The sequence below is a fragment of the Miniopterus natalensis genome, assembly GCF_054644295.1.
Source record: "Miniopterus natalensis isolate mMinNat1 chromosome 7 unlocalized genomic scaffold, mMinNat1.hap1 SUPER_7_unloc_1, whole genome shotgun sequence".
NCBI classification, from domain to species: Eukaryota; Metazoa; Chordata; class Mammalia; order Chiroptera; family Miniopteridae; genus Miniopterus; species Miniopterus natalensis.
The window spans coordinates 80,677-89,226 of NW_028269915.1; positions in this window are offsets into that span (position 1 = coordinate 80,677).

Genomic DNA, 8,550 nt, shown 5'->3' on the forward strand with positions numbered 1-8,550 from the left:
TTCCAATCCCAACCCTAACCGTCTCTCTAACCCTAGCCCTCAACATAACCCCTAAACCTAGGTCCAATCCCAACCCTAACCGTCTCTCTAACCCTAGCCCTCAACATAACCCTAACCCTAGGTCCAATCCCAACAATAACCGTCTCTCTAACCCTAGCCCTCAACATAACCCTAACCCTAGGTCCAATCCCAACAATAACCGTCTCTCTAACCCTAGACGTCAACATAACCCTAACCCTAGGTCCAATCCCAACCCTAACTGTCTCTCTAACCCTAGCCCTCAATATAACCCTAACCCTAGGTCCAATCCCAACCCTAACCGTCTCTCTAACCCTAGCCCTCAACATAACCCTAACCCTAGGTCCAATCCCAACAATAACCGTCTCTCTAACCCTAGCCCTCAACATAACCCTAACCCTAGGTCCAATCCCAACAATAACCGTCTCTCTAACCCTAGCCCTCAACATAACCCTGACCCTAGTCCAATCCCAACCCTAACCGTCTCTCTAACCCTAGCCCTCACCATAACCCTGACCCTAGGTCCAATCCCAACCCTAACCGTCTCTCTAACCCTAGCCCTCAACATAACCCTGACCCTAGGTCCAATCCCAACCCTAACCGTCTCTCTAACCCTAGCCCTCAACATAACCCTGAACCCTAAGGTCCAATCCCAACCCTAACCGTCTCTCTAACCCTAGCCCTCAACATAACCCTAACCCTAGGTCCAATCCCAACCCTAACCGTCTCTCTAACCCTAGCCCTCAACATAACCCTAACCCTAGGTCCAATCCCAACCCTAACCGTCTCTCTAACCCTAGCCCTCAACATAACCCTAACCCTAGGTCCAATCCCAACCCTAACCGTCTCTCTAACCCTAGCCCTCAACATAACCCTAACCCTAGGTCCAATCCCAACCCTAACCGTCTCTCTAACCCTAGCCCTCAACATAACCCTAACCCTAGGTCCAATCCCAACCCTAACCGTCTCTCTAACCCTAGCCCTCAACATAACCCTAACCCTAGGTCCAATCCCAACCCTAACCGTCTCTCTAACCCTAGCCCTCAACATAACCCTAACCCTAGGTCCAATCCCAACCCTAACCGTCTCTCTAACCCTAGCCCTCAACATAACCCTAACCCTAGGTCCAATCCCAACCCTAATCCGTCTCTCTAACCCCAGCCCTCAACATAACCCTAACCCTAGGTCCAATCCCAACCCTAACCGTCTCTCTAACCCTAGCCCTCAACATAACCCTAACCCTAGGTCCAATCCCAACCCTAACCGTCTCTCTAACCCTAGCCCTCAACATAACCCTAACCCTAGGTCCAATCCCAACCCTAACCGTCTCTCTAACCCTAGCCCTCAACATAACCCTAACCCTAGGTCCAATCCCAACAATAACCGTCTCTCTAACCCTAGCCCTCAACATAACCCTAACCCTAGGTCCAATCCCAACCCTAACCGTCTCTCTAACCCTAGCCCTCAACATAACCCTAACCCTAGGTCCAATCCCAACCCTAACCGTCTCTCTAACCCTAGCCCTCAACATAACCCTAACCCTAGGTCCAATCCCAACCCTAACCGTCTCTCTAACCCTAGCCCTCAACATAACCCTAACCCTAGGTCCAATCCCAACCCTAACCGTCTCTCTAACCCTAGCCCTCAACATAACCCTAACCCTAGGTCCAATCCCAACCCTAACCGTCTCTCTAACCCTAGCCCTCAACATAACCCTAACCCTAGGTCCAATCCCAACCCTAACCGTCTCTCTAACCCTAGCCCTCAACATAACCCTAACCCTAGGTCCAATCCCAACCCTAACCGTCTCTCTAACCTAGCCCTCAACATAACCCTAACCCTAGGTCCAATCCCAACAATAACCGTCTCTCTAACCCTAGCCCTCACATAACCCTAACCCTAGGTCCAATCCCAACCCTAACCGTCTCTCTAACCCTAGCCCTCAACATAACCCTAACCCTAGGTCCAATCCCAACCCTAACCGTCTCTCTAACCCCAGCCCTCAACATAACCCTAACCCTAGTTCCAATCCCAACCCTAACCGTCTCTCTAACCCTAGCCCTCAACATAACCCTAAACCTAGGTCCAATCCCAACCCTAACCGTCTCTCTAACCCTAGCCCTCAACATAACCCTAACCCTAGGTCCAATCCCAACCCTAACCGTCTCTCTAACCCTAGCCCGTCAACATAACCCTAACCCTAGGTCCAATCCCAACCCTAACTGTCTCTCTAACCCTAGCCCTCAATATAACCCTAACCCTAGGTCCAATCCCAACAATAACCGTCTCTCTAACCCTAGCCCTCAACATAACCCTAACCCTAGGTCCAATCCCAACAATAACCGTCTCTCTAACCCTAGCCCTCAACATAACCCTAACCCTAGGTCCAATCCCAACAATAACCGTCTCTCTAACCCTAGCCCTCAACATAACCCTGACCCTAGGTCCAATCCCAACAATAACCGTCTCTCTAACCCTAGCCCTCACCATAACCCTGACCCTAGGTCCAATCCCAACCCTAACCGTCTCTCTAACCCTAGCCCTCAACATAACCCTGACCCTAGGTCCAATCCCAACCCTAACCGTCTCTCTAACCCTAGCCCTCAACATAACCCTGACCCTAGGTCCAATCCCAACCCTAACCGTCTCTCTAACCCTAGCCCTCAACATAACCCTAACCCTAGGTCCAATCCCAACCCTAACCGTCTCTCTAACCCTAGCCCTCAACATAACCCTAACCCTAGGTCCAATCCAACCCTAACCGTCTCTCTAACCCTAGCCCTCAACATAACCCTAACCCTAGGTCCAATCCCAACCCTAACCGTCTCTCTAACCCTAGCCCTCAACATAACCCTAACCCTAGGTCCAATCCCAACCCTAACCGTCTCTCTAACCCTAGCCCTCAACATAACCCCTAACCCTAGGTCCAATCCCAACCCTAACTGTCTCTCTAACCCTAGCCCTCAACATAACCCTAACCAGAGGTCCAATCCCAACCCTAACCGTCTCTCTAACCCAAGCCCTCAACATAACCCTAACCCTAGGTCCAATCCCAACCCTAACCGTCTCTCTAACCCTAGCCCTCAACATAACGCTAACCCTAGGTCCAATCCCAACACTAACCGTCTCTCTAACCCTAGCCCTCAACATAACCCTAACCCTAGGTCCAATCCCAACCCTAACCGTCTCTCTAACCCTAGCCCTCAACATAACCCTAACCCTAGGTCCAATCCCAACCCTAACCGTCTCTCTAACCCTAGCCCTCAACATAACCCTAAACCTAGGTTAATCCCAACCCTAACCGTCTCTCTAACCCTAGCCCTCAACATAACCCTAAACCTAGGTCCAATCCCAACCCTAACCGTCTCTCTAACCCCAGCCCTCAACATAACCCTAACCCTAGGTCCAATCCCAACCCTAACCGTCTCTCTAACCCTAGCCCTCAACATAACCCTAAACCTAGGTCCAATCCCATCCCTAACCGTCTCTCTAACCCTAGCCCTCAACATAACCCTAACCCTAGGTCCAATCCCAACCCTAACCGTCTCTCTAACCCTAGCCCTCAACATAACCCTAACCCTAGGTCCAATCCCAACCCTAACCGTCTCTCTAACCCTAGCCCTCAACATAACCCTAACCCTAGGTCCAATCCCAACAATAACCGTCTCTCTAACCCTAGCCCTCAACATAACCCTAACCCTAGGTCCAATCCCAACCCTAACCGTCTCTCTAACCCTAGCCCTCAACATAACCCTAACCCTAGGTCCAATCCCAACCCTAACCGTCTCTCTAACCCTAGCCCTCAACATAACCCTAACCCTAGGTCCAATCCCAACCCTAACCGTCTCTCTAACCCTAGCCCTCAACATAACCCTAACCCTAGGTCCAATCCCAACCCTAACCGTCTCTCTAACCCTAGCTCTCAACATAACCCTAACCCTAGGTCCAATCCCAACCCTAACCGTCTCTCTAACCCTAGCCCTCAACATAACCCTAACCTTAGGTCCAATCCCAACCCTAACCGTCTCTTGAACCCTAGCCCTCAACATAACCCTAACCCTAGGTCCAATCCCAACCCTAACCGTCTCTCTAACCCTAGCCCTCAACATAACCCTAACCCCTAGGTCCAATCCCAACCCTAATCGTCTCTCTAACCCTAGCCCTCACATAACCCTAACCCTAGGTCCAATCCCAACCCTAACGGTCTCTCTAACCCTAGCCCTCAACATAACCCTAAACCTAGGTCCAATCCCAACCCTAACCGTCTCTCTAACCCCAGCCCTCAACATAACCCTAACCCTAGTTCCAATCCCAACCCTAACCGTCTCTCTAACCCTAGCCCTCAACATAACCCTAAACCTAGGTCCAATCCCAACCCTAACCGTCTCTCTAACCCTAGCCCTCAACATAACCCTAACCCTAGGTCCAATCCCAACAATAACCGTCTCTCTAACCCTAGCCCTCAACATAACCCTAACCCTAGGTCCAATCCCAACAATAACCGTCTCTCTAACCCTAGCCGTCAACATAACCCTAACCCTAGGTCCAATCCAACCCTAACTGTCTCTCTAACCCTAGCCCTCAATATAACCCTAACCCTAGGTCCAATCCCAACCCTAACCGTCTCTCTAACCCTAGCCCTCAACATAACCCTAACCCTAGGTCCAATCCCAACAATAACCGTCTCTCTAACCCTAGCCCTCAACATAACCCTGACCCTAGGTCCAATCCCAACAATAACCGTCTCTCTAACCCTAGCCCTCAACATAACCCTGACCCTAGGTCCAATCCCAACCCTAACCGTCTCTCTAACCCTAGCCCTCAACATAACCCTGACCCTAGGTCCAATCCCAACCCTAACCGTCTCTCTAACCCTAGCCCTCAACATAACCCTGACCCTAGGTCCAATCCCAACCTAACCGTCTCTCTAACCCTAGCCCTCAACATAACCCTGACCCTAGGTCCAATCCCAACCCTAACCGTCTCTCTAACCCTAGCCCTCAACATAACCCTGACCCTAGGTCCAATCCCAACCCTAACCGTCTCTCTAACCCTAGCCCTCAACATAACCCTGACCCTAGGTCCAATCCCAACCCTAACCGTCTCTCTAACCCTAGCCCTCAACATAACCCTAACCCTAGGTCCAATCCCAACCCTAACCGTCTCTCTAACCCTAGCCCTCAACATAACCCTGACCCTAGGTCCAATCCCAACCCTAACCGTCTCTCTAACCCTAGCCCTCAACATAACCCTAACCCTAGGTCCAATCCCAACCCTAACCGTCTCTCTAACCCTAGCCCTCAACATAACCCTAACCCTAGGTCCAATCCCAACCCTAAACCGTCTCTCTAACCCTAGCCCTCAACATAACCCTAACCCTAGGTCCAATCCCAACCCTAACCGTCTCTCTAACCCTAGCCCTCAACATAACCCTAACCCTAGGTCCAATCCCAACCCTAACCGTCTCTCTAACCCTAGCCCTCAACATAACCCTAACCCTAGGTCCAATCCCAACCCTAACCGTCTCTCTAACCCTAGCCCTCAACATAACCCTAACCCTAGGTCCAATCCAACCCTAATCGTCTCTCTAACCCCTAGCCCTCAACATAACCCTAACCCTAGGTCCAATCCCAACCCTAACCGTCTCCTCTAACCCTAGCCCTCAACATAACCCTAACCCTAGGTCCAATCCCAACCCTAACCGTCTCTCTAACCCTAGCCCTCAACATAACCCTAACCCTAGGTCCAATCCCAACCCTAACCGTCTCTCTAACCCTAGCCCTCAACATAACCCTAACCCTAGGTCCAATCCCAACAATAACCGTCTCTCTAACCCTAGCCCTCAACATAACCCTAACCCTAGGTCCAATCCCAACCCTAACCGTCTCTCTAACCCTAGCCCTCAACATAACCCTAACCCTAGGTCCAATCCCAACCCTAACCGTCTCTCTAACCCTAGCCCTCAACATAACCCTAACCCTAGGTCCAATCCCAACCCTAACCGTCTCTCTAACCCTAGCCCTCAACATAACCCTAACCCTAGGTCCAATCCCAACCCTAACCGTCTCTCTAACCCTAGCCCTCAACATAACCCTAACCCTAGGTCCAATCCCAACCCTAACCGTCTCTCTAACCCTAGCCCTCAACATAACCCTAACCCTAGGTCCAATCCCAACCCTAACCGTCTCTCTAACCCTAGCCCTCAACATAACCCTAAACCTAGGTAATCCCAACCCTAACCGTCTCTCTAACCCTAGCCCTCAACATAACCCTAAACCTAGGTCCAATCCCAACCCTAACCGTCTCTCTAACCCCAGCCCTCAACATAACCCTAACCCTAGGTCCAATCCCAACCCTAACCGTCTCTCTAACCCTAGCCCTCAACATAACCCTAAACCTAGGTCCAATCCCAACCCTAACCGTCTCTCTAACCCTAGCCCTCAACATAACCCTAACCCTAGGTCCAATCCCAACCCTAACCGTCTCTCTAACCCTAGCCCTCAACATAACCCTAACCCTAGGTCCAATCCCAACCCTAACCGTCTCTCTAACCCTAGCCCTCAACATAACCCTAACCCTAGGTCCAATCCCAACCCTAACCGTCTCTCTAACCCTAGCCCTCAACATAACCCTAAACCTAGGTCCAATCCCAACCCTAACCGTCTCTCTAACCCTAGCCCTCAACATAACCCTAACCCTAGGTCCAATCCCAACCCTAACCGTCTCTCTAACCCTAGCCCTCAACATAACCCTAAACCTAGGTCCAATCCCAACCCTAACCGTCTCTCTAACCCTAGCCCTCAACATAACCCTAACCCTAGGTCCAATCCCAACCCTAACCGTCTCTCTAACCCTAGCCCTCAACATAACCCTAACCCTAGGTCCAATCCCAACCCTAACCGTCTCTCTAACCCTAGCCCTCAACATAACCCTAACCCTAGGTCCAATCCCAACAATAACCGTCTCTCTAACCCTAGCCCTCAACATAACCCTAACCCTAGGTCCAATCCCAACCCTAACAGTCTCTCTAACCCTAGCCCTCAACATAACCCTAACCCTAGGTCCAATCCCAACAATAACCGTCTCTCTAACCCTAGCCCTTAACATAACCCTAACCCTAGGTCCAATCCCAACCCTAACCGTCTCTCTAACCCTAGCCCTCAACATAACCCTAACCCTAGGTCCAATCCCAACCCTAACCGTCTCTCTAACCCTAGCCCTCAACATAACCCTAACCCTAGGTCCAATCCCAACCCTAACCGTCTCTCTAACCCTAGCCCTCAACATAACCCTAACCCTAGGTCCAATCCCAACCCTAACCGTCTCTCTAACCCTAGCCCTCAACATAACCCTAACCCTAGGTCCAATCCCAACAATAACCGTCTCTCTAACCCTAGCCCTCAACATAACCCTAACCCTAGGTCCAATCCCAACCCTAACCGTCTCTCTAACCCTAGCCCTCAACATAACCCTAACCCTAGGTCCAATCCCAACCCTAACCGTCTCTCTAACCCTAGCCCTCAACATAACCCTAACCCTAGGTCCAATCCCAACAATAACCGTCTCTCTAACCCTCGCCCTCAACATAACCCTAACCCTAGGTCCAATCCCAACCCTAACCGTCTCTCTAACCCTAGCCCTCAACATAACCCTAACCCTAGGTCCAATCCCAACAATAACCGTCTCTCTAACCCTAGCCCTCAACATAACCCTAACCCTAGGTCCAATCCCAACCCTAACCGTCTCTCTAACCCTAGCCCTCAACATAACCCTAACCCTAGGTCCAATCCCAACCCTAACCGTCTCTCTAACCCTAGCCCTCAACATAACCCTAACCCTAGGTCCAATCCCAACAATAACCGTCTCTCTAACCCTAGCCCTCAACATAACCCTAACCCTAGGTCCAATCCCAACCCTAACCGTCTCTCTAACCCTAGCCCTCAACATAACCCTAACCCTAGGTCCAATCCCAACAATAACCGTCTCTCTAACCCTAGCCCTCAACATAACCCTAACCCTAGGTCCAATCCCAACCCTAACCGTCTCTCTAACCCTAGCCCTCAACATAACCCTAACCCTAGGTCCAATCCCAACCCTAACCGTCTCTCTAACCCTAGCCCTCAACATAACCCTAACCCTAGGTCCAATCCCAACCCTAACCGTCTCTCTAACCCTAGCCCTCAACATAACCCTAACCCTAGGTCCAATCCCAACCCTAACCGTCTCTCTAACCCTAGCCCTCAACATAACCCTAAACCTAGGTCCAATCACAACCCTAACCGTCTCTCTAACCCTAGCCCTCAACATAACCCTAACCCTAGGTCCAATCCCAACAATAACCGTCTCTCTAACCCTAGCCCTCAACATAACCCTAACCCTAGGTCCAATCCCAACCCTAACCGTCTCTCTAACCCTAGCCCTCAACATAACCCTAACCCTAGGTCCAATCCCAACAATAACCGTCTCTCTAACCCTAGCCCTCAACATAACCCTAACCCTAGGTCCAATCCCAACCCTAACCGTCTCTCTAAC